This window comes from Triturus cristatus, chromosome 3_1 (genome assembly GCF_964204655.1).
Source record: "Triturus cristatus chromosome 3_1, aTriCri1.1, whole genome shotgun sequence".
Classification (NCBI taxonomy): domain Eukaryota; kingdom Metazoa; phylum Chordata; class Amphibia; order Caudata; family Salamandridae; genus Triturus; species Triturus cristatus.
In genome coordinates, this window is record NC_140583.1 from 655,435,408 (window position 1) to 655,460,680 (window position 25,273).

The 25,273-nt window shown below is 41.6% G+C and overlaps 1 protein-coding gene and 1 pseudogene across 4 annotated transcripts in view; both read right to left on the bottom strand.

The window, feature by feature from the left end:
- The window catches only part of GOLM2 (golgi membrane protein 2), a 523,755-nt gene that overhangs the window by 442,227 nt on the left and 56,255 nt on the right, over positions 1 to 25,273 (bottom strand). The window lies entirely within an intron of this gene.
- Positions 4,646 to 24,328, bottom strand: LOC146860750 (calcium homeostasis modulator protein 2-like; annotated as a pseudogene).

Consider the following 25,273-nt stretch of genomic DNA (forward strand, 5'->3'; position numbering starts at 1 on the left):
CAGAGTGGTGTGGAGTATAGCAGAATAGCGTGGAGTGGCATGGAGTAAAGCAGCGTGGCATGGAGTAAAGCGGTGTGGCATGGAGTAAAGCGGCATGGATTAAAGCAGCGTGGCGTGGAGTAAAGCAGAGTAGCATGGAGTAAAGCAGAGTGGTGTGGAGTAAAGTGGAGTAAAGCAGAGCGGAGCACAGTAAAGTAGAGTAGAGTGGAGCAGAGTGGTGTTGAGTGGATTAATGCAGAGTGGTGTTGAGTGGATTAAGGCAGGGTGGTGTTGAGTAGATTAAGGCAGGGTGGTGTTGAGTGGAGAAAAGCAGGGTGGCGCGGAGTCAAGCAGAGTGGTGCGGAGTGGTGTTGAGTGCAGAAAAGCAGAGTGGCATGAAGTAAATCACAGTGGCATGGAGTAAAGCAGAATAGCGCGGAGTGGCTTGGAGTACAGCAGTGTGGAGTGGAGTACAGAAGCATGGAGTGGATTAAAGCAGCGTGGATTAAAGCAGAGTGGAGTAAAGCAGAGTGGTGTGAAGTGGTGTGGAGTAAAGCAGAGTAGAGCAGAGTAAAGCAGAGCGGAGCAGAGTGGGGTTGAGTGGAGCAGAGTGGTGTTGAATGGAGTAAAGCAGAGTGGTGTTGAGTGGAGTAAAGCAGAGTGGTGTTGAGTGGAGTAAAGCAGAGTGGTGTTGAGTGGAGTAAAGCAGTGCGGAGTAAAGCAGAGTGGCATGCAGCGGTGTGGAGTAAAGCAGAGTGGAGTAAAGCAGCGGTACGCGTCCAGAGCCACTCGAGTAATTACAGACTCCGGATCGAAGTACAGAGCACTACTTATACCAAAGGATTGCGTCCACATTATGTGACATTGTGTGGATATCTATCCCAGCCTATTCCTTAGGCCTTGCCGGTGTCTTTGACCTGGAATTGCTTTTGAGTTGTGACCTTTTTGATACAAATTGAGCATTTGACTAGACATAAGGGTCTATTTTAACAACCTACTCTTCGTCCTGAAGATGGTCTGACGGATAAATTTGCCATGAAAGACCGAAACGTCGACAAACTTCTCTAACTCCATGGCACTCTTTTACGTTTAGGAATGGTTTTCTGCTGGTTTCAGATTCATCTTCCTATGTTATATCATTTGGAATAGATGTACACACTCTTGATCTGAAGGTTTTATTCTGTATAAACATTCAATACCCTCTATCATAGTGTTTTGTTATAACATTATGTACCCCCTGTCGATTTGTTCAGATTAAAATTGTTTACAGTTTGAAAAATACATTCCCGTGTTGTGAAAATTTGTCTATCATAGATTATTTATATTTCAAATACATGTATTAATACTTAGATTGTTCAATAGTCAGTCACCACTTGGGACTTGACCAACAAGTAAAAGATGTGAATTATTCAACTGAGTGTTTCAAACAGCATCCCTTGAAGGCACAGTTACCTGTTATTTGTTCTGCCCAAGCCTCCAAGGGTATATTGGGTTCCCCACTTTTCTGATACCATATCCTGAATACAGCATGTCTCGCAGGGACAGCGCAAGCGCTGACTATGCAAGACCTAAAAACCTTTCAAGTTCAGTTGCTCGCTCAGGTATACGTACTGACAGTGTTTGCAAAGGTCCGTCAATGCAATGGCAGAAGAGATGTGATGCCCAGCAGCTGTGGGGAATAAGCAGCTCGAGTTTTGTCCACAAAGGGACGCCGTAGAGGCAGTGTCACATGGCTGCTCAGTTTTGCCTTCATTATCACGCTTTGATTACAGTTAGCACAGGATTGAAACGCTAAAGTCTTAAAACTACTTTGTAAGTACATTGTTTTTGACTCACTTTAGGGAATGTACTGGGAATATATTTTACCACAAGTGTGTGAGTTTATTTAGACAAACTTGTCAATGGCTGGTTTTATCCTGAGTGCATTATGCAGTTTGAGCCTCCAGCAAAATTTCCTCAGGGTAAAGTTGACCCCCCTGTTCCCTGAATACAATGAAAGGAGGTATGTATTACTTGTTTGAAGACCATCAATGGTGAAAGGATGGCTGCGGACAGGAAAAATAATATTTTGTTGCATTGCTTAGAATTAGAAAGCAGATGGTTTTCAGAAATTTACCCCAAGTGATGCCTCAAGATGGACGAGAAAACATTGATGTTTTCAAAAAAGCTTGTACTGACAATGGAACATCAATTCAAACCCAAGTTCAGTATTTCTTTGAATAGGTTTAACTTTTATAGGCGAGCTCAAAAGGAAGGGGAATCCTTCAATGAGTTTGACACCATTAAGCTCTCTTTCTAGGACTTTAATTGATAGATTTGTGTACTGAGTTAATATCATGCATAAAACAAAATCCTAAATAAAGGTAGAACCTATAACACATAAGTGTAGCCTTACTGCTAAATCAAAACATGAGAAATGGATATGGGAAAAAACATAAAAAGGTATTCAACATGGACAGTCCATTAATACACTGGTGCAGTGCAGGGTCCAATTAAAGTGGCAATGCAAGGAAGCATGGGAGCACATTAGATAAAATACAATAAAACAATAAATCAGCAACCGTCTTCACTAAAGAGCAATACCACTAGAAACCGTGGCTGTAAGGACCATAAGGACAATCAAGTAATAGTTCACTGCAGTACAAAATCTGTTAAAGTGCAAGGAAAAATAAAAGCATAGCAGTCAATATCATACCAAATACGTTCTTGGGGAAAATCAACAACCATGGACGTTCGAGATTAATGCCTATAAAGACAATAGCTACAAGACAACAAGATCAATTAATATATCGGTATGATGTAGGGACCTGTTGAGATGCAATTATGTGGAAGCATAAAAACATGGTACATATCATCAAATAAAATGAAATCTAGCAATAGGTCAGAAACCATCAATTCTGGAATAAGATGCCTATAGAACAATAGCTACAAATCACGTCGTATTGGAAGCATAAAAAGGATTGCTAAGACAAATGCATTAGGGATCTATTACATAACAGAACTACTGATTGAGTAAAACAGAGATAACATCGTTTTAAAGAGAAAATGTATGTACATAAGGACATAGGAGGGCTCTCGGCAGCGAATGCCCCTCCGATATAGGTCATCCAATTATCTTAATACCTAAAACAACGGGCAAATCTTTCAGCCGTGACCAAGCTGCCCATAAATATGATGCTACAGAGGTAAGAACAAACTCCAAGTCAGTCCTGAAGCACAGCGACAATGCAGATTAAAAAAATTAGCCCCATAGTGCCCAAAAGGGGGGAGAAGCCACCGCCTACGTAAGGAGACATATACTGAAGAAAATAGCAAAAATGTCATAGGTTGGCCTTCCCTCCAAATTCACATTTAAAATGGTCAGAACCAACGGCAAGCCTGATGCATCTAGTTAGATATTCCCTAATTGGCAATGTACCCAACCTGAATTTCATATAGAATGTTCATTTGAACTCAGGGTTGATCACATCCAATTAGAACATTCACGGAGGGCCATGGTTGCTGCTGAAATAATTGCCTGATAAGAACCCAAGATTCAGCGCTTTGAACTACTTCATCTGTACAGACTCATGATAGCAATCTTTAATCAAATCTGCAGTGTCCCACCTTACTCTACTTGGGTCTGACCATACAAACCCCAACTGCAGCTCATTCAAGATTTTATTTACATGGGATGACTGAGTGTTCCTACTAGAACCATCTACCGATGCTGCATCTTCTAAGGATCTTTGGTATACTATTGATCTTGGATTTCTTGCTAGTCTGATATAATACAACACTGGTTTAAGGGCTGCTATCTCTGTAATTGTAGTGAAACTAAGCTCAGCATAAAAGGCTAACAAAGGAGTGCCAGGCTCGAACCTCAGCAGAGCTCTCAAAATGTTGTTCTCGGCCACATGTAATGAGTGGAGGTTTGCATACCCCAGAGATCAGCCCCATAGAGAGCTGCTGCCTTTTGTTTATAGATATGCAGTATAATACTAATACTTCTGGCACCTGCGTTATGTCTAAAATTAAGCATCACCCCAGCCATGTATCTCAAGATCGTAGTTTCTTTCTGAATAGGACTCTTACAGTGCAATTTTGAAGCAAACCGAATCCTCAAGTAGTCCTATTCAGGCAAGATTTCAATACCATATTCTTGGTTTTGGCTCCATTAATAGTCAGGGATTTCTTTCCACAATAATCTACAAAACGCTTTATCAATTTATGGGTTGCGTTTTCTGTTTGTGCCATCAAAAATGCATCTTCCACTAATAATAATATTGGAGCCCTTCTTCCTGCTAGAATAGGCACACCTAAGGCGTCCTCCAGTAAATAATCCACTGCATCATTCAAAAGAAGCCTATATTATAAAGGTACCAGCACCCAACCTTATGCACACCCTCCTCTAATTTAAAGGGTTCAGGGCATTCACCTCTATGTGCAAACCTGATTCTATCAGTATTGTCGGAATGAAGAGCCATTATTGCCCATACCGAGTTGATGTCAACCTTTTGGTCCTCTAGAGAACTCCCCAGTTTCTCCCGGTCGACTAGGCCAAAAGCTGCCTTCAGGGCTAAAATGTTTTCAACTTTGGATCTACGGTCTGTCTATCATCATATTGAGTTAACTACAGATTCGAGACATCCGACTGCATTTCCTACAGTGCAGGGGCTCTTCCAATTTAAAAGAATGCCTTTGGGTTAGCCTCTGCAGCATGAGTTTCCCAATAAGCAACATTCAATTTGTTTAAAGATATGGAAAGTTTTGAGTAAGGCTGTAAAGACGTCTTTCTCAAATTTTCTGGAAATGAACACAAACACATAACACTTAATCAGGAACTTTGCAAAAAGTTGGAGCAGTATGGACTGACCTTAAAAGAGACCAACTATAAACTATTTTCTAACCCTGTGGAATATTTAGGCTACACCTTCTCTGGGGAGGGTGTGATACCCAAGAATTTGTTGATGCCATCATCAAAGTACCAGCACCAGACAACACAAATAAACGTTTCTTATTTGCTGGTTTGTGTATTACTGCAAATTTATCAAGGATTTTGGAACTAAAATGAAGCCTTTAAGAGAATGGACAAGAAGAAATGTTGAGTTTAAAAGACAGCAAAAGGCGTTTGAACAAGTTAAAATGGAAATTGTGAGAGCTTGCACTCTGAAACCTTTGTATATGAACAAAGAATTTATCATTACCGGGATGTGAGTCTGTATGGTATTGGGGAGTGTTATCGCCGAGATGTGGAAACCAGGTGTGGAATGGTGCATTTGCATCAAAAACACTTAGTAAGGAGAGATAACAAGCTAAAATTGAGAAGGAGTTATTGGCATGCGTGTGGGCTGTCAAACAATTTCAGAACTATGTGTGGAGAAGTTAGATGTACCTTAACGGGCCATAAACATTGTGTGAGCATTTTGTCACCTGGAGGTGGCTGGCATGTCACTGAATGCATTATGAAACTGACATCAAGGTTGAAAGAATATAGTTTTAAAGTGGAGTTTGAACCTGGTGTGAGGAAAGCGGTTTATCATAAGATGTGGTTGTGCGATCTGATCTCACTGTGTAATACACTCACAAATCAGTCTGAGGCCAGTCAGGTTTCTTTGCAAGCCCTTAGGTCAACAATGGGTAGCTGTGGCTTATAGCAGTCAGGATTTGTCCTGTGAATAAGTGCAACACATTTAGAATTACCAGAAGTTGAATGAGAAATATACATTACACGGAGGAACTCTGTTACTAATAACAATGGACCTGAGTAATTACCATTAGCGGAGATTAATTCAAGCATTCCATCCATCACTTTTTTGTATATTTTAGTGTGCTGACCTAAGTGGGGCAGGTATGTTTAGACCTGGATCCCGTGCACACTGTCACCGGAACCAAGCTGTACCTGGCTGAGGAGACCATAACTAGGCTGAAACTGGTTCTGGGTTGCTTCTTTTCCAGGTCAGGGAGGGTTTGGCTTGGCAGTTCGGGCTGGCCAGTTTCGACTGGAGCAGGATCAAGACTAATTTACACATAGCTGGGTCCAAACGGAGGTGACATGGTGTGCAAAATAACAATGGATTGGGGCGCGGCCGGAGTAATTATCAGTGACTGAGATTAATTCAAGCATTCCATTCATCACTTTTTTTGTATACTTCATCATTAAAGCACCAGACAATATGAATAAACTTTCCTAATTTGCTGGTTTGTGTATTACAGCAAATTTATCAAGGATTTTGCAACTAAAATTGAGCCTTTAAGAGAATTGACAAAAAGAAATGAGTTTAAATGGTTGGACAAACAACAAAAGGCACTATTAGATGTGGGGTTTTTTGTGAAAGCAGGAAGATTGGTGGTCAGACTCGTACGCGTTATGTATACTATGCTTGGAGTATGCACGGTGCTGCCAGGTCGGGGGAGATACCCTAAAACCCCGGTAAGTGCGTGAGTTGGCAAACCCACACTAGTTATGAGAACAAAGTCCTGGGCACACGTATTGAGGATATAACAATGGTATGAAGGTCTCGTATAGTTCAAATTGTTGTGGTCGACACCAGTATTATGTTCAACGTTATTTAATGAAGCAACAACAAAAGAAAACAACCAGCCGACACCGTTTCATCACAACAGGGAATTATCCCAACAAAAGGCAATTCAACAAGTTAAATGGAAATTGTGAGGGCTTGCACTCTCAAGCCTTTGTATATGAATTAAGAATGTATCACTACTGTGGATACAAGTCTGTATGGTATTGGTAGAGTGTTTTTGCAGAGATGTGGGAAAGAGGTGTGGGATGATGCATTTGCAAGAGATGACAAGCTGCAATTAAGGAGTTATTGGCATGCGTGTGGGCTATTAAAAACTTTCGGAACTGTGTGTGGAGAAGTGAGATCTAGCCTAAGAACAGACCATAAACCTTGCCTGAGCATTTTTTCACCTGGAGGTGGGTGGCATGCCACTGCATGCATTGCGAAACTGACATCAAGGCTGCGAAAATATAGCTTTAATGTTGAGTTTGTACCTGGTGTGAGGAAAGCTGTTAATTATATGGTTTAGTTGTGCAATCTCACTGTGTAATACACTCACAAATCAGTATTGGGTCCAGTCAGGTTAGTTTGCAAGACTTTAGCTCAACCATGGGTAGCCGTGGCTTAGAGCAGTCAGGCTGTATCATGTGAACAAGTGCAACACATTTAAAAGTACTAGAACAGTTGAATAAGAAAGACACATGACACACAGGAACTCCAGCACCAATTTACAAAAATAGCTCTCAATTTTATGAATTTTTGGACACCAGAATGAACAGAATCCACTGCAGGGTCCCAGAGATAAAACTTATTAGGCAAAAATTAAATTACTGCTCATTCAAATCGCAAAAAAGCAATGGCAACTACCACAGTTAGTGGTTACTTTGAACACTTTTGTAAAGTTGTGTTTGGTTACTACAGCCCGCTTTGGGCAACCAGCTTCAGCAGTGGAGCAAGTCACTGGGGCCAAATAAGGTTCGGCAGGACATCTACCTTGCAGTCAAAGCAGTATCCAGTTCATTCCAAGCTCCACCAGCAAAATGCCATATATAGCAATGGATTGGTCCTGATACAAGTGATACAGGATGCCAACGATGCTCAAGGATAATGTGTATGGTGAACCAGTGACAGTCTTCTGGAGGCTACTCCTCCGTCCACAAACATGGTAGGGCGACTTTGGCCATGGAGGTTGTTGTACCTTGAAGTCCTGGCAAAAACCAGTTGCTACTGGTTTCCAGTTAACAGCGAAACCAGTGGTTCCCATTAACTGAGACTAGTATCCGTCTTGGGCCACCAAACCTCTCCCGCAGACTCCAGTGCAACTTTTGAGCATTGAGACTTTGTCTCTCAGGCTGTGCTTCAGGCATCAGTGGCGATCTACAATTTTGACTACCAACTCACCAAGGCAGACAGGCTTTTTCAGCTTTTGTGACCGTAGAGCTATAACAAGAAGTCAGTTGGCTGACCCTTGGAGTTGCATCTCTATCTGGGGCTCAGGGACTACTTTTGTTTGAGGAGGGCATCACAAGCACATACCTCTCTTTCTATCCCAAAGATCAGCAGATGGAGTCTCAACTTAGTGCAGTCTCTCTTTGCCGGGTCCAAGGAACAGCAGGGCAGTCCTTTTTTGGTCCCCTCTCCAGTGCAGACGTGATCTGAGGTCTGTGTGCCACTTTTATGCGCACAACTTACCCTAGGGAATGTGGAGACCACTAGCTAATGAGCTACCCTATTACAGAGTGCAATATTCTGCCCACTCCCAAGATGGCAGAACCTCTCTCTCTCTCTCTCTGTGGAGCTTGGTTGCCCCCTTTAGAGGTGTGCCTACCTGGGGACAACACGCCCACAGGAAAACTGGTTTGCCAACTGTTTCCCCCTCTCTGTCCCCAACGCCAACCTGTCTATCAGACCAAAAGAGCAGCCCGTAACGTGTGTGTCCATCGTTTGCCCTTTAACGGCGGATTTCCCTTTAAAACTCACCTTTCGGGTTCGCACCATGTTTGGCCTTCATGCAAAGAAGGGATAACATCTTCCGATAGCAGACCCCTTTGTGTTCCTTCCTGAGAGTCATTCACACATCTCCCCAGGAGGCCAGAAGGCTGTCTCGTGACACATGTCTTGTTAACGGTCACTGGAAAACTAGGGCAACAGAGTTTAAAAGCTACAATAAATTCGACTTGGGTCTCAAGTCAGGTTTAATGTAACAATACTTTTGATTCTTTGGAGTACTAACTTCAGTAGTCCCATTCAGAAATTAGGACTGCTCAGCTGTCAGCATCTAACCCTGTACTCACTAATGGAGCTACTAGCTTTCTACAGCAAAAACGGCAATTGGTTTTTTTTACTGTTACTGTTAGGGCATATAAAACACGTCCTACTTTCGAATATGCAACACCCTACCTTAGGACTGGACAGTCCTACTTTAGGGAGAACATGTATACTAAAAGGTACGTTCTGGACTTTGCCATTAGCTTAAATGGTAACGTCGATTTAGCAATTAGAAAACTGCTCTGTCAGCCAGGAATGACAGGCTGCGAGTCTTACTTTGCTTTATCACAATAAGTGCGTCAGTCCTCGAGGGACACTAACTTACAGGTCCTGGGTATCTCTGGCAGAACATACTACGGACTTAAAAGTAAGTTAACTTATGCCAACTGTGGGTAAATCGATTATACAAACTTTTTCAGGGTCAGAGCACTGGCATGGAGGTCTGGTTAGCAGTCCTCATTGCACTTTCAGAGTCAAAAAACCATCGGCATCAGTCCACAACTTTGGGGGTAATCATGAAAAAAGAGCCATTTCCTTACACATGGGATAAACAATGTGACTGCTGATGGTTTAGCCAGACGGCTGTGTCTTCCAGACAGTGCAAAGGGTGATAGAGGAGCAGTGAATATAGTGCCCAATATAAAGGATATTGTGCCTGGTGAATTTGAAGGAATTACTGAAGAGAAGGGGTTGGAGAGTGAAGGTAAGGATGAATTGTGGCAAGTAGTGAACAAATGTGTCATGGAAGGGGGGCCTAAGAAAAAGAGTATATGTCTCCAGAAATGTTTACTGTTCTAAAACGTTTCTAGCAAATTGGAAGTTGAAAGTGGATAACTGTTCCATGAAAGTAAATCTTTTCCTCCAGTGATGATGCAGGTGGTTATTTTGCTATTGCTGGACTGTATTCACAGTAACCTAATCGCCAATATGGTCGATTATTTTTATACCACAGTGAATAACAGGACACAAACAAAAAAACAGGTCCAGTGGTTCAATAAAGCTTGTAGGGAGGCGAAATGTGCACTTGTTAGCGAGGTTAAAACCGGTTCTGTGCAGAGTATTAGAGTGGCCAGAACTGCTTATAAAAGTATAAAAGTATAATCGCGGAGGCCAAGTCGGAATGTGAGGCCCTAAGATGGGCAAGTATAAAAGAAGCCTTGGACAGGCGCGACTAAGGCGCGTTTTGGAACCTTGTGAGATCAGGCTCGTCAGAAGGGACGCCCGCTATAACACCCAATCTGAGCGAAGAGGTTTGGATAGCCCACTTTTAGCCCATGTACTCCCACACTGACATTGTTTCCTCGGTAGAACTAGGTCTCCACCCAAAGTGCACATCCCCTTTAGTATTATCGGATGTGAAGGACTCCGATTGTCAATCTTGTTCTATGCAGGAAATTAAGGCGGCCCTTAAAAGTTTGTCTTCTGGGAAGGCTCCGGGATTGGACAGAATCCCAGGAGATCTATTTCTGAGTGAGCAGAAGGTTTGGGTTCCCTACATTTGGTTATATTTTAATGCCATCTTACATGGCATGGAAATTCCCCGAACTTGGTTGGGGGCCGAGATCATTCCCATCTATAAAAAGGCATGCCCACTTGATCCGGCTAATTACCGTCCCATTAGCCTCATTGATGTCTTGCAGAAACTGTTTGCCCGCCTTTTACTAACGAGGTTGCAGTGCTGGATGGACGATCAACACATCCTGACCTCCCTCCAAGAGGGCTTTCGTGTTAAGGTCTCTACCATCGACCAACTGTTTAGACTTCAATTGGTCTATTGGAAGACGGTGACTTTGGGGGCTGGTAGCCTGTACTTGATCTTTGTACATCTTCGATCTGCATTTGATTTGGTCCAGAGGGATAAGCTCTGGGCCATACTGATAGAGATGGGTGCCCCAGCATACTTGTGCCAATTGTTCAAACGTCTACACCAAGGCACCTTTGTGAGGGTGAGGTACGGGAGAAATGGGGAGCTTTCGGCCCCCTTTTCGGTGGAAAGGGGAGTGAGGCAGGGGTGCGTGTTGGCCCCTACTCTCTTCTCTTTGTTTCTCAATGGATTAATTGACCATCTTGTGGGGGTTAGGGATTTAGATTCTCCTAGCTTAGCAGCCCGCAAGATACCAGCCCTGATGTTCGCTGATGACACCCTTTTGTTATCAAAATCCTCTTGGGTATTCAGCGAACACTGGAGGCGTTCTGCTTTTTTTGCAAGACAAGAAATCTGGAGATCAACCTCTCAAAAACCAAATTCATGGTCTTTAATCCAAAATCACCTAATTGTCCCCACCCCCATTTGGATGGCACGGTGTTGGAAAGAGTCTCCACCTTTGACTATTTATGAGTAACACTCAACGAGAAGATGGGTTGGGGGTTGCAGATGGCCAAGGCAAACATGAAGCTGGCCCAATCCTCTGGTGGTATCTTAACGGTTCATAAAGAGTGCTCACTTAAAACCCTGGGATCCCCCTTAGAAATATACAAGGCCCAGGCGAGAGGTGGGGTGCTCTATGGGGTGGAGCTATGGGGCCATCTTAGTGCCACCCCCTTGTCCATCACTGAGAATAGCTTTATTAGGCATCTATTGAGTCTCCCGCAGAGCACATCTCCGATTCCTTTACGGTTAGATCTGGGTCTGGCCCCCATACAGGAGATCACTTCGAACCGACCTGTGATGTACTGGAGGCGACTCTGGGCTACCCCAGAGCTGCTAAGCTACCGGGATGACCTAAGGGATTTAATGACCATAAGAGGGGTAGGGAAAAATCCCCTGGCTAAAATATGTCAAGTAGCTCTGCTATGCACTGGGTAGGGGAGACATTTGGCTCTCTCCGGAGCAGACATGTCCTTTGATGCCTAAAAGGGTGTTGGTCAACGTACTCAATCAATATCGAATGGATCTTGTATGTTCTAGTCCATCCCTGGGCAAGTTGACCAACAGATTTCTGGAGGTGAAGGATTCTTACCGCTTTGAGAAATTCTTGGATGACATTCAGCCCTCACTGGCGAAGAAACTTTATGTCCAATTTAGACATGGGACACTCCCACTGAGGGCAGTAACAAACAAGTGGTCAATCGCTTCACATGTTTCTAGCTCATGCCCGGGATGTGATAGTTGTGAAGAGACCGATCTGCATGTTCTGCTCTTCTGCCCTCTTTACACCAGGGCTAGAGCTAAATGGATTGTCCAGCTTTGTAAGTCACTGGGTCTCAGGGATTACAGGGAAGCATTTAGAATATTTATATACGACACTACCCCCCTGATTGTCTTTGCGACCTCTAGATACCTCTGGGCCATGTGGTGCGCCTGAGGCGCAAAAATTAAAAAACAATTATCTGTTACACCCGCGTTACCACAGACCCAGCACATCACTGGGATTCCCTGATATTAACTTGTGAAGGGATTGATTTTACTCTTCTATAGGTTATGTTTTAAATTGCATAGGATTATTTCCTGGTTTTATACTTGTATTTAAAAACTATTTTAGGAGTATTCCTCTTCATCATGAATATATTGCATTGTGGGATATTGGTATGTTTTACTTAAATATTTGTAAATATGTGCTTTTATGGTTTTTAGCCGATAATAAAGCTTTTTTGACTGACTGACTGGCTATTGCAAATGAGGGATACCCCAGAATGTCAGCCATGAAGAGACTTATTAGATCGTGTTTTTGGTGGCAAGGTAATTATAGGATGGCAGATAGGGTTGTATGAGAATATGAAGTGTATATCAACTTGAAAAAAAGCCTAAAGTCACTCCGGCCCCTGTGAAACCCATTGCATGATCAGAGTTTCTGTGGAAGGAAACAGCTTTTATAAAAAACTAAATCTAAATGGGCCACCACAAACCAGGCTAGCCTGATTGGATAGTATACTTTTTTTATTTGGATTTGAGAATTTATTACTTACATATAGACAGAATGACTATATATTAATTATTACTACAATGGTCCTGATGAATGACAAGGATCCCAATGTTGGGACCATTGAAGGCAGAAACATGTCAACATTCTGACCATTGAAAAGGGATGAATATATTTTTCTCATAGCCCTGGTCCTATTTTTCATTTCATTTCATTTAATCTTTATTCAGTTCAAAAAAGAATAAAAGATGCACATTTGTACAGTTCATCCATATGCAATACAATAATTTAAAATCAGATATTAAAATGCCCACATCTCCCCAATGACAATCATGTATAGATGGGTAGTTTTAAAATATATTACAGATATATTGATTCAGAGTAAAATACATGAATTCTGTTTTAACGGCTTGTTACATAATGCGCGGTCGTGGACAGAATGCTAATTCCAGGCAAAGGTTGATAAAGTGCAAATGCAACAAAGTGCCTGTGTATCCCGGTGCAATGCACCATATTAAAACATATAAAATCTAAGATTTAATTTGACATTTGGTAACTAAAATTTCAAGTCTTTTCCCTTACGTACACAATTAACATCTAATAGATATCTACTTATACTAAAAACAATTTTCTGAGATGCGTCTGTTTTTATAAATTATGAGCGGTCCAGAGTGTGACATAATTCCCAAAATTCAACAGATGGGTTTAATCCATTTTTTCCTTTGGATGGTGTATGCTGGACAAAAGAATAATATATGAGAGTCATTTTCTGCAGCATTAAGTGGGTATAGGGGACAATAGGCCTCTCTATCATCACTGTTGTAATGTTGCCATTTAGCGGTGTTGCAATTGACCTGTAAGACCTCAAAACAAAACTTCATATACAGTGACTTGGCCAGTTGCAGATAAACTTCATCCAAATATTGTTCAAAATGGGGAAGCGGTTTTACCAATAGAAACTAGGATGCTAGCCTACTGACTTGGGAGAAGTGATGGATACGGTTATGTATATATGCCCAGTATGTATTTTTCAAAAGCCTTTTTGAGAGTGTAGTTAATGTACTGGGAGCATCCCAAAAGTAGATAAGACCTAGCTTGAAAAACCGTGTTAGCACGTGTCTGACCCATTGAAGTGTTGTGTGGTGATCGACTTTCAGGATCTCAATTAGTCCCTCTTTGTAGTTTTTGAGTTCTTCTGTGGTCCACAAACGGATCCAGAATAGCAGGGGCCTCAATGTGGCTTGTTGATCTATACGCTTTACATTGAGGTCCTAGATGATGGGTATCATGGGTGTGCGTACAGGCAAGAGTAGTAGCCTCCTTAAGAACTTGTTTTCCTCCTCTGTGAGCATGTTATGCCTAGTGGCCCTCCCAGAGCTCTGCACCATAGAGAGTTGCGGATGTTGCCCTGTACTTGTAAACCTCCAAGGTGGGAGACAATGCCTTGGATACACTTTTCTGGAGCTTTTTCAATATTGGCATGGCATTTTGAAGCAAAGTAGCCTTGCATTTGTGTAGGATGAGGATTCCATGTAAATTTTGTATCTAGTTACCAAGGTAGTTAAAGTTGGACACATATTTTAACTTTTGTTTTTGAACTGTAATATTTTTCTTATATGCTTTGTGGAGTTTTACCGCCATGTATTTAGTTTTGTTAGAGTTTATTTCAAGACCTTTTGAGACACACTATTTGCTGAAGGAGTTCAGCAGGTTTTGTAATTCCTTTGGAGTTTGTGATAGTAAAATAGTATCATCAGCGAACAGTAGAGCCGGTACTGGCAACCCTCCTAGCTTTGGCGAGTCATGTTTACAACCTTGTAGATGTTTCACAATATCCTTTACAAATAATGAAAAAAGAGCGGATGCAGTACACATCCCTGCGTTACTCCTCTTTTTATAGGGATCGCCTCTGATAGATCCCCTTTGGGTCCCCATCTAACTTTTGCGTAGTTAACTCCATGCAGCCTGACTATCTGTACCAGAGATCTTCAAGGACTCCCTCAATTTCAAGGTAATTCCAAGTGAGTCCCTGGTGATAAGGTCGAAGGCAGCCTTCAGGTCTATGAATGCTGTGTACAGGTGTCCTCCCATTAGATTTGTGTATTTCCTGCCTATGCATAGAAGTCTAAAGACCTGATCTATTGTGCTCGTTCTCACTCTGAACCCGGCTTGATACTGTGATAGAATGTTGTTTTCGTCTATCCAGTTATTGAGCTTAAATAGCATCTGTTTTGCATATACCTTTTGTAAGGTATCTATTAGACTTATAGGCCCTATAATTGGCAGGATCTTGTTGATTACCCTTTTAAAAAATTGGTATTATTTCATCCCCTTTCGAAGACTCCGGTATATGGGCTCCTGCAGCCACAGCATTACATAAGAGATTTACATATGGTACCCAAACGGTTTTATCATGTTTTAGTAGGTCGCTGGGTATCTTATCGGGACCAGGGGCTTTTCCTATTTTAATTCTATCCCCAGTGGGCCACAGAATAAAGTTTATTAGGTACCCTGGAGGTAGTTTTAACCATCACTATGTTTTTGTGCACTCTGTCCCTTACTCACCCTAATACTAACTACTCATCAAAAACACCTCAGATCCTCTCCGCTCGGAGAGTCGTAGCCCACACCATGGACCTTGCGGTCCGGGTGAGAGGAAGGGACCCAATGATGAAGCATGTCATCTTCGGGTGAGTGAGGGCTCTCGTCCTAAAAAAGGATTTATTTTTTCCAATAGCAGTGTCACATTCACAAGTTCCGATACACACTTATTTTTTGTTGAACTTACCAGACATACTTTTTGTGAGTTTTTTCGTATAAAGGGATTAGTACGCTTCTGGTTGGGTCTATCCCTTCTGTTCCCAGTTGTGTGTGGTTGGGGGTGTCCCAGCTTAGGTCACGAGAGAGAGGGATTCCTCAAGAATTGTAATATTCAGAATATATGACCCTAAGTGGAAAGAATTAAACAGGTCTTGAGGGACAGCAATGTATGAGCATGTAAACGTGGGTGTGAGTGGAAAAATGTGTAGCGGGAGAGGTTATGAATCTACTGGCTTACACAACATACGGTTACTGAAGCAGTCTATTTAAGCTGCTCAAAGGAAGATATCCGGCTTCTAAGTTGTGCCCATGGTGGAAAAAAAGAAGCATGGAAGTGAGGTGATTGACCTTAATAAAGAATCAAGCGACCATGAGAGTGGAGTAAAAACAAGCGGAAACCCAACAGTGGTATGATCTGAGATTCAGAGTCAAAATCCCATATTTAAAGTGGGAGACTGGGTAAGAATTCTTAAACCAGGTATTGTAGCCAAAGGCACTACCAAGTTTGGCATGGCTGTCGGAGTAATCAAAGTTGCTATTAATAGTTTTGTAATGCAAGATGGTAAAGTGTGGAATGTGAGAAAAGTGGTGAAGTGCAGGGGAAAGATGATTTTTCGGTTAGAGTTGACAATTCCCTAATGCAAGGTCAGCATAATCAGATTTGTCGAGCTATTGATTTGCATGATCCGGTAGAGTCAGTATCTCTATTACCACTGCTGTAAACCTCCACTGATTCTATGGCATCCAGAGTAAAAGAGACCTGCCATGACAGAAAATCTCCTGTAAACTCGTAAGATTATCTATAGGTTTGTGGTTCTAAGGTGGACTGCAACTGCATACTTCTTAGTTGTGTTGTTCCTCTTTTTAGGGTGAAGATGTGTTATAATGTTAGTTTGCATCTCATTAGATTTATCTATGTAATGTGTTTAGGTTCAAATGACATTCCAGGCATGCGTCATGCTGACAACATTGAGAAGGTGGAATTGCTGGTAGATCTATTACCCATTATCGGCAGATCTGAATGGGTACAGACATATGGTACTCTGCTTCTTGAATAAAGTTACATGTTATCTATAATGTATCTAGATTTATTATCAATACTCTGTGAAACATGTCCTTTTCTACTATCAAGTCTCAGTGCAAACATCAAGTAAGAGCAGTAAGTCGAGAATATTTTTTGATAGTTGTCACAGCAGAAAAATAGTTGACAAGGTGAAAACCATGAAAACATCCCCGGGACTCCTAAAAAATTAATCAATTTTTTTTTTTTTAATGATTGTGAATATATACATGTTATATATTCACTGAAAAAACCATAGGTTTCACACATGTTATAGTTAGCTGGACATTTTACTGATAAAAAACCTATGAAATTCCCCCGTTATAGTTAGTGCAGGCAACTATAACTCACGCGACCGCAATCCTCTGCTGATGCTAATACTGTATTTAGACACTTATTTGCCCATGTCTTCTTCCATTAAATTTTAGCTATACATATGTTACAAATATTTTTTTTTCATAAAGACACATATATCATCAGCAGAGGATTGCGGTCGCGTGAGTTATAGTTGCCTGCACTAACTATAACGGGGGAATTTCATAGGTTTTTTATCAGTAAAATGTCCAGCTAACTATAACATGTGTGAAACCTATGGTTTTTTCAGTGAATTTGCAAGGTTCTTTAAATGCTAATTCCTAACTATAACGTGTGTGAAACCTATGGTTTTTTCAGTGAATTTGTACGGTTTTAAAAATGCTAAGTTACTTTACGCCATTCGTGGCGTGCGCGCCCACTTAACGCAGTTCGTTCCGTGCGCACACGGTGCGCTTCGTGCACCGTGCGCGCACAGTGAGCACGCGGTGCGCTTCGCGCACCTCTCGCCCACTTTACGCAGTTAGTGCCGTGCACGCACGGTGGGCACGCGGTGCGCTACGCAATAAAAATGTAAAAGTTTACCTTGCACAACGAAGCGCAATCCTCTGCTGATGACATATGTGTCTTTATGAAAAAAAAATATTTGTAATATATGTATAGCTAAAATTTAATGGAAGAAGACATGGGCAAATAAGTGTCTAAATACAGTATTAGCATCAGCAGAGGATTGCGGTCGCGTGAGTTATAGTTGCCTGCACTAACTAAAACGGGGGAATTTCATAGGTTTTTTATCAGTAAAATGTCCAGCTAACTAGAACATGTGTGAAACCTATGGTTTTTTCAGTGAATATATATATATATATATATATATATATATATATATATATATATATATATTCACAATCAGTCAAAAGGATACATAAAAAAAACCACAACACATGCAAGCAAAGGTAACAGATTAATATGGTGCATAGCAATGGAAAATGTAAACACATTAATAAGGAAACTATAATGGGCACTATTGGGATGAGCATTTGAGAAAAAGAATGGGTTAAAAGAAAAAAACACAGCCTTGGATATATTTAGCCCAGGAAAGAAAGTTATCCACTTGTGGAGCCGGATGCAAACTGAAAATCCACTAATCTCCTTGTTCGTATAGATCTCAGTAATGTTGTTCCACTCTTCACTGAGAACTCCATTACCAGCTCCTTTTCATCATTGTCCAGGGCCACCATTCCGAAGAACTGCTGCATGTTAGCAGCAGCCAGAATCAGCCAGAACCATGGATGTACAAATTGTGAACGTATCTTTAGCAGAGTGATACTGGGACCAGTAATAATCTTGTCGAAAGCTAATTTTACAATAGCAATGCTTAAAACTAGGGGTGGGCGGAATTTGCGAAATCCACTTTCGCAAATTATCGCGAAAATGTTAAAAATTATCGCAAACACGCGGAAATATCGCAAAGATGCGGAAGTTTTTTTCCCGCATGTTCGCGAGATTTTCTGCATGGTTGCGGCTCGCCAACTTACCCATGTGGTTGCTCGCGGGCACGGCCATCTTGTTTTCAGTTGTCTCGCGGTGCATGATCGCGAGAAGAAAGACGTGATCGCGCGACACATGACGTCACTGCGGGTGCGAACTGTCGCGAGACAGCGCAAATGGCTAAAAACAACACAACATCTCATGGAGAACGCGACCGGATCAAGAAAGCTTGTCGGCGAACGCAGGGATTCAGGTAAGGCGATCGCGCGCGAGAATGTTTTATGTTACAGCGCGAGCAAGAAACAAATTATCGCCAAGCCGCGGAATGCGGAAATTTTGACATTTTCGCGCTCTCCGCGGAACGCGAAAATGTCAAATTATCGCAATTTCCGCGAACGGAACGAAATTTTCGCCCAGGCCTACTTAAAACACTTCAAGAAGAAAATGCTAAATGCAACGCCTCTAATCAAAAGCCATCAAATGAACAGATATTAAAATTTTAATTTTTATTTAACTTCCTTCGGAAAATGCACGATTGCGATGGCCTTATAAGTAAACTTGACCTTTTCTCATGGCCATAAGTAGATGGAAAATTTGTCAAGGTGAAGAGACAAATTAGCTTAGAACGAACACGTAGAAAACTACCTGGAGAAAGGACATGACAGCACAGGTGATGGAGGCCACAGCAGACTGTCCTTTAATGGATCCAATCAGTAGGACATTACTGGGAGTGGTGCAGTTTTTAAATGATTGCCCCAACATTCCGACACCTGGTTAAAGGTGTGGTTCTTCAAAATCACACACCTGAGGAACAGAGCCAGTACTGAATTCCAAAAGCTTCCAGTCCAAAAAGGCAGTTAATCTCTCTTTCATCGCCCGACCCAAACTGGATTTCTGAAAGGCAGGCTAGTCACCAAGAACATCATGTCTTCTGCAATGCCCTTAAAAAAGCTTGGTCATCGTCCTCGCCCACCAAGGCAATGGCTCTAAATGTGGAAAAAGCCTTTGATAAGGTCTATTGGACCTTTCCTACACAAGGCATTCAGCAAATTCCAACTAAAGGAGAACTTCATCCATATGGTGACGCAGCTCGAGTTGAAAAACTAGGGATAAACAGCTGCCTATCCAACTCATTTTTTTAGCCCAAGGCACCAGACAAGGTTAACACCTCTCTCCCCTCCTATTCCTATTAGTTATCAAACCCCTATTATGTGCTCTAAAAGCGAATGGCAATATCAAGGGTGTCCAATTTTTATTGGGCAGGCAGCTAGTTGCAGCCGACAACGTTCTGATCTTCATTGAAGATGCAGACAAAGCTATCCTACACATTTGAAAATAAAATCAACAAATACCTTAGGGTATATGGCTACACTCTTAACCTCTACATAACAAAAATATTCCCCATGAATATCCACTGTACACTCACAATTCTTGGCGACTCTAGCCTAAAATGGCAACCTGAGGCCCTCCAATACTTGGGTATCTAGTTTGGCAAAGACATACACGCCTCCGTCTCTATCAACGAGAGTAAAACACTTTCCAAATTTCATACAGAAAGGGAAGAAGGCTAAGATCGGCAATCCCATCCTAAAACTGAACAAAACCCGAGGTGGCATGAATATGCCTGACTACCATAGATACCAACAGGCGCTTCTAGCTTCCCAGGGCAATTGGTGGCTTAACAAAACTATGGACTTGCTCCCCTCCCCACTTACCCTTGGCTCCAAATTGAATCCCAACTACTCTTCCTCATCCCACTAAAATCCACGTTAACCATTCACAGCCTCATAAAACTACCTGGGGACCACTCTTACCCCATAATAGGGGCTAGAGTAGCAGCCGATCTACGAGTTGATAAAACATTGTCCAACAGTTTTGCCGACTAATATGGCCGCTCTATGGCATAATCATAAAATCAAACTAGAAGGCAGAACCCTATTCTGGAAACAATGGGTCGAAAGAAGCTTACACTCTATTGGTGATCTAGGTACAACACTAAACTCCATTCCCTTTGCGGACTGGAGTTCGCGACATGACCCACTCCCCCTCCCCCCCCCCACTGAATTTTACAATTGCTTAAAACTTAAAAGATCCATTAGGAGGCTTCCGAAACTGCACAATCCAGACGTCCCTGAGCTTCTAAGGAAACTCAAAAGAATAGGTCATGTCACATCTCACATCTACAAACGTTTAGAGCCTCTAAGACCACATCTCCTTAAAAACCTGAAAATTAAATGGTCATCACATATTCCAGAGGGCCTAATCTCACACTTCTCGGACTCTACCTGACATAAAATCTGGCACTCTACTTTTCTAGCGAAAATCACACCGGAGACAGCACAATCCTGATTTCGGTCGATACACAAATCCTATTGGACTCCATCTTGGCTACACAAACTGGGGATCCTGCAATCTGACAGTTACTGGCGCTGTGAGGATACTCCGGTTTGATTGACCATATGTTATCCACATGCAAAATGTTCGAACTGCTAAGGTCAAAGATAAAGCAAACCATTCAACACATCTTTAAAATGAATTTCTCTCCGACCCTAATGACCTCAAAACTCAACCTAACGGCACACCACCCTAACATCTACCTATCCTCACAAGATTTGCTTCTACTTGACATCTTGCTAGCTCTAGGTACAAAAACAGTTCTACTAGAATGGGAATCCACCACAGAAGTCACTTTCAGGAGAGGGTGGAACATTCTATGTGCCAGCAAAAGCACCGACAATATAATGTATAAAAAAAGTACACATTACTTCACATGCCCTTTGGAACACACTCGACCGTTATCTCCAAAAAGTGGACCCTCCTTAGCTCCATAGCCCTCGACTATCAGGGTGAATACCACATCCACATGTCTTACGTCTTGCAGGCCTACCTCCAGCCACTCTCACCTACCTTGACCACACACCAAGGGAGACACTGGAATTTCATTCCTACAACAATTAGAGTACCTTTGCCGTACTCTCCCCTGCCATTGGTTGCCTCTGCATGGTCGACCCATACTTGATCCAACTTAACCTCTAACATTGGTAAGCCTGAAGTCATTCCTCCAGTCATTGTTAGTTCCACCCTAGATACGGCATTTTGTCTATTACAGCTTTGTTTTCCAACTGGAATGTATGTTGCTCTATACCTTACCCTGTGGTATGCATGTAATTTCTACTATGTATCATTTATTTATTTATTTTGTTATCTAGAAGTTTGAAAATAAAAAATGTTTGAAAAACAAAATCTCTCTTTCACATGGGGGAAGATGAATGCAATGAATGAGTACAGCTGATGGATGCCTAGGGTACCCAGTCACCAGGCTATGGAATATTACCACATCTTTGTTCTTAAAAATCAAGGTGATGAGTTTGAGATTTTCGAAATCACAGATGTCTCACAGCGGATTACCTGTACCAGTATCCAGTGTATGGAAAGTGAGATACTAGTTTCATATCACAGGCTTCCGTTAGCTCTAGTTAAATATGACAGCCAATGTTAATATCCTCAGATCTTGACAGACAACACAAAAGGGACAAAAATAGTCTGGGAAGAAAATGCCTTAAAAAGTTAATACAATGCTCCGTTCAGTGACTAACCAAACATTAAACCCACTATACATATTATTCCTACATTTTTAAGCTCTGTGGCCTATACAGCAGTCTTTCTAGAGGAGACTTTGAAGATGACTACCTGTTAGGCATTTTTTGTAATGTTGAAATTATATAGGTAAATGTATTTTCTGTAAAGAATTGTACTTTAATATTACATGTGTTGCAGGTGACAGTGCACATGTTCTGCACTCTAGGATTATGACAGGATATCTGAATGCTTTTGCACCTAGGGAAAGAAGATGTTGCTTACAGACATACCTTTTTTTAAATTTTTATTTTTTATTATTTAGCCACAAAGTAAAAAATATATAAATCCAGAGGGTACAAATTCATCACAATTCCATCGCAAATCATTATATACACATCATAATGTTCTTTATTTACCGGCTACAGCTTAATCTAAAGCATTCAAATTGCATTTATCCGATTTCATATACTATTGCACAAAAAAGTTAAACAGAGAGGAGAGAGAAAAAACAAACAGATATAGGGCGAAGAAAACAACCATTTAGACTCCTTCCTGGAATAGGATATACCAATCACTTATGTCCGGCCACCCTTCCTCTCACTATATTATATGCATAATAATTTTCTTTATATACTGGCTACAGCTTAATCTAAAGCATTCAAATTGCATTTATCCGATTTCATATGCTATTGCACAAAAAAGTTAAAGAGAAAAAACAAACTGATGTGGGTGAAGAAAACAAGAAAACAGCCATTTAGACTCCTTCCCAGAATAGGATATACCAATCACTTATGTCCGGCCACCCTTCCTCTCGCTATATTATAGGGGCTTAAGACTATGTCGAACGCTCCTCATGCCTCATTTTTAAGCCATTGAATCATGGGTGCCCAGATCTTATAGCCTTTTTCCCTGGTTTGCCAACCCTGATTCTTATACAGAGCCATCTACTGGGTATGTATACTCAGCAAACGATGGAGCCATGCCATATACATAGGGGGTTCAGACTCCTTCCATAATGTAATCAGCAGCCTGGCTACTGCAATGAATATGAAATCCCTTTCAAATGATGAGAGCCCAGATAGATTGTCATACCCAAGTAGAATTAACGATGGACTCAGAGTAATCATCTTTCTAATTGTTTGCTGCCAAACTTTTTCTATACTGCATCTTGAAGATGTAAAGTTGCTACATGCATAAAACATATGTATAAAATCAGCTGGGTTATCTTGGCACCTTGGACATTTATCATTTTTCCGTTTCCCCCAGTTAAATAATTTCATGAGAGTATAATACAAATTAAATATGGTCTTGTAATGTTGTGCCTTAAGTTTTGCAGCAAGAAAACCTTTCCTGCCTAATGACATATCAAGATCTATCTCAAGTCATGCAATTTTTCCACTCATTTCGTCTCTACTTTTTCCAGGTCATCGGGGAGAGTTTCCATCAATATATTATTATAGTCCCCAATCCTCACATCCCCCCGCTGTACCATATCCAATACTGGTATTGCCCCAAGATTAAAAGATCCTTTACCCAGATTTTGCAGACAGCCCTTAATTTGGATATACTTAAACTGGGATCTGGTGTCTTATCCCCATTTCTGAACTAACTCCAAAAAGGGTATGATCTCCGATTTGTTGTTGTACAGGCTAGCAATTGTTTCTATGCCCGCTCGTTCCCACCTTCTAGCCATACCATCATATATCTCTGCTGGAAGAGCTGAGGAGCCCCATAAAGGAGTATACCAAATATATTTTAGGACTTCAATGTTCTACTAATTTTAGTCCATACTTTCCAGGCTGCTTTTAGGCATTTAAATCAGTTTTGTTCTTTATAGTATAGGCTCGTTGTCGAAGGAATAGCCCTGTGGCTTCCTTGCCAACGGCTAATTGATAGGTAGAGGGTAAATCGCCCTCTCCCTTGAATCCATCTGTTGTCAACAGATCGCCCATCTGCCCTAAGGTTGCTGTCCAGTAATAGAATAGCAAATTAGGAGCAGCCCAGCCTCCCTGATCCTGCGGAAGTGTTAACAAGCTCAGGGCTCGCCTAATTTTTTGATAATGCCATATAAAATTCGAGAATATTGAATTCATTTTCTGAATAGCAGTACCGGACAGTTCCAGGTGAATTGAGCGGAATAAATATAGTTCTCTAGGAAAAACCTTCATTGTCAGTAAGTTAACCCTTCCAACTATTGTTTAGTGCATTTTGTCTAACGTTCTTAGCTCTGAGCCTATATAATCCAGCACTGGGTCAAGATTTGACCATAGCGTGTCCAGATCAGACCCTATCCTGACCCCAAAGTATGCTGCTGATTCAGTCTGACGCTGATCTTGGATGATACAATGACTTGAACAGATTATATGCGTCTTACCCTTATTAAGCAGATATGCTGACCTGCTCCCAAATTCTACCGCCATATTCTCGATTTCATTAATTGCCATCTCTGGCTCGGACATAGTGATATCGTCCTCATAGGTCAGTACCTTGGTTTCATATCCATTAGTTATAATGGGTTTAATCCTAGGGTTTAGCATCAATTGGTTAATAAAAGGATCCAGATATATGGCAAAAAGAATAGAGGAGCAAGGACATCCCTGCCTCGTTCACCTGGCTACTTCAATTGCCCCTGATGCATTCCCCATCACCTGCAATCTTGCAAAAGGTCTATAATACATTGCCTGAATAGCTGTTATTAATCGCAGCCGAACCCCCTCTCTGATAAAGAATCCCACAGATATTGCCAGGCCACACGGTCAAAAGCTTTCTTGGCGTCTAAGAGGATCACAGCCATTTTGTTCCCAGTTGCCTCTGCTTTATCCAATAGCGAAATCACCCACCTTACATGGTCGACAGTTCTCCTACCTGGGATAAAGCCATGTTGCCATGGCGCGACTAGTTTGGCTATGACCCTCTGCAACCGGTTAGCTAGAGCTTTTGAATAAATCTTAAGCATCGGAATTCATCAGAGTATGATGGTATGAACCAGGAAGCTCAGGTGGTTTCCCCTTCTTGGGAAAGATTATTATATCGGTTTCCTGCCAAGAAGTAGGTGGAATTCCTCGGTATTGGACATCTAGGAACAGATCATGCAGTAATGGGGCCAATTCATACTGAAATAGCTTATAGAGCTCACTTGGAATTTTATCCGGCCCGGAAGCCTTCCCAGAGGATAGAGAATTTACTGCGGTCATTATTTCTTCAAGCGTAAATTCTGCTTCCATTTCTTGATACATATCCTCATCAATTTTACTCAGCGTTGAATTCCCAGTCCTGATGAGCCTTAGGGAAGGATCAATAAAATCTGCTTGATATAATTTTTGATAGAACCGTTCAAACACCCTTATGATCTTTGTAGAGTTAGTTTCGTATTGCCCTTCGCTATTCTTGACTTTACTTATATT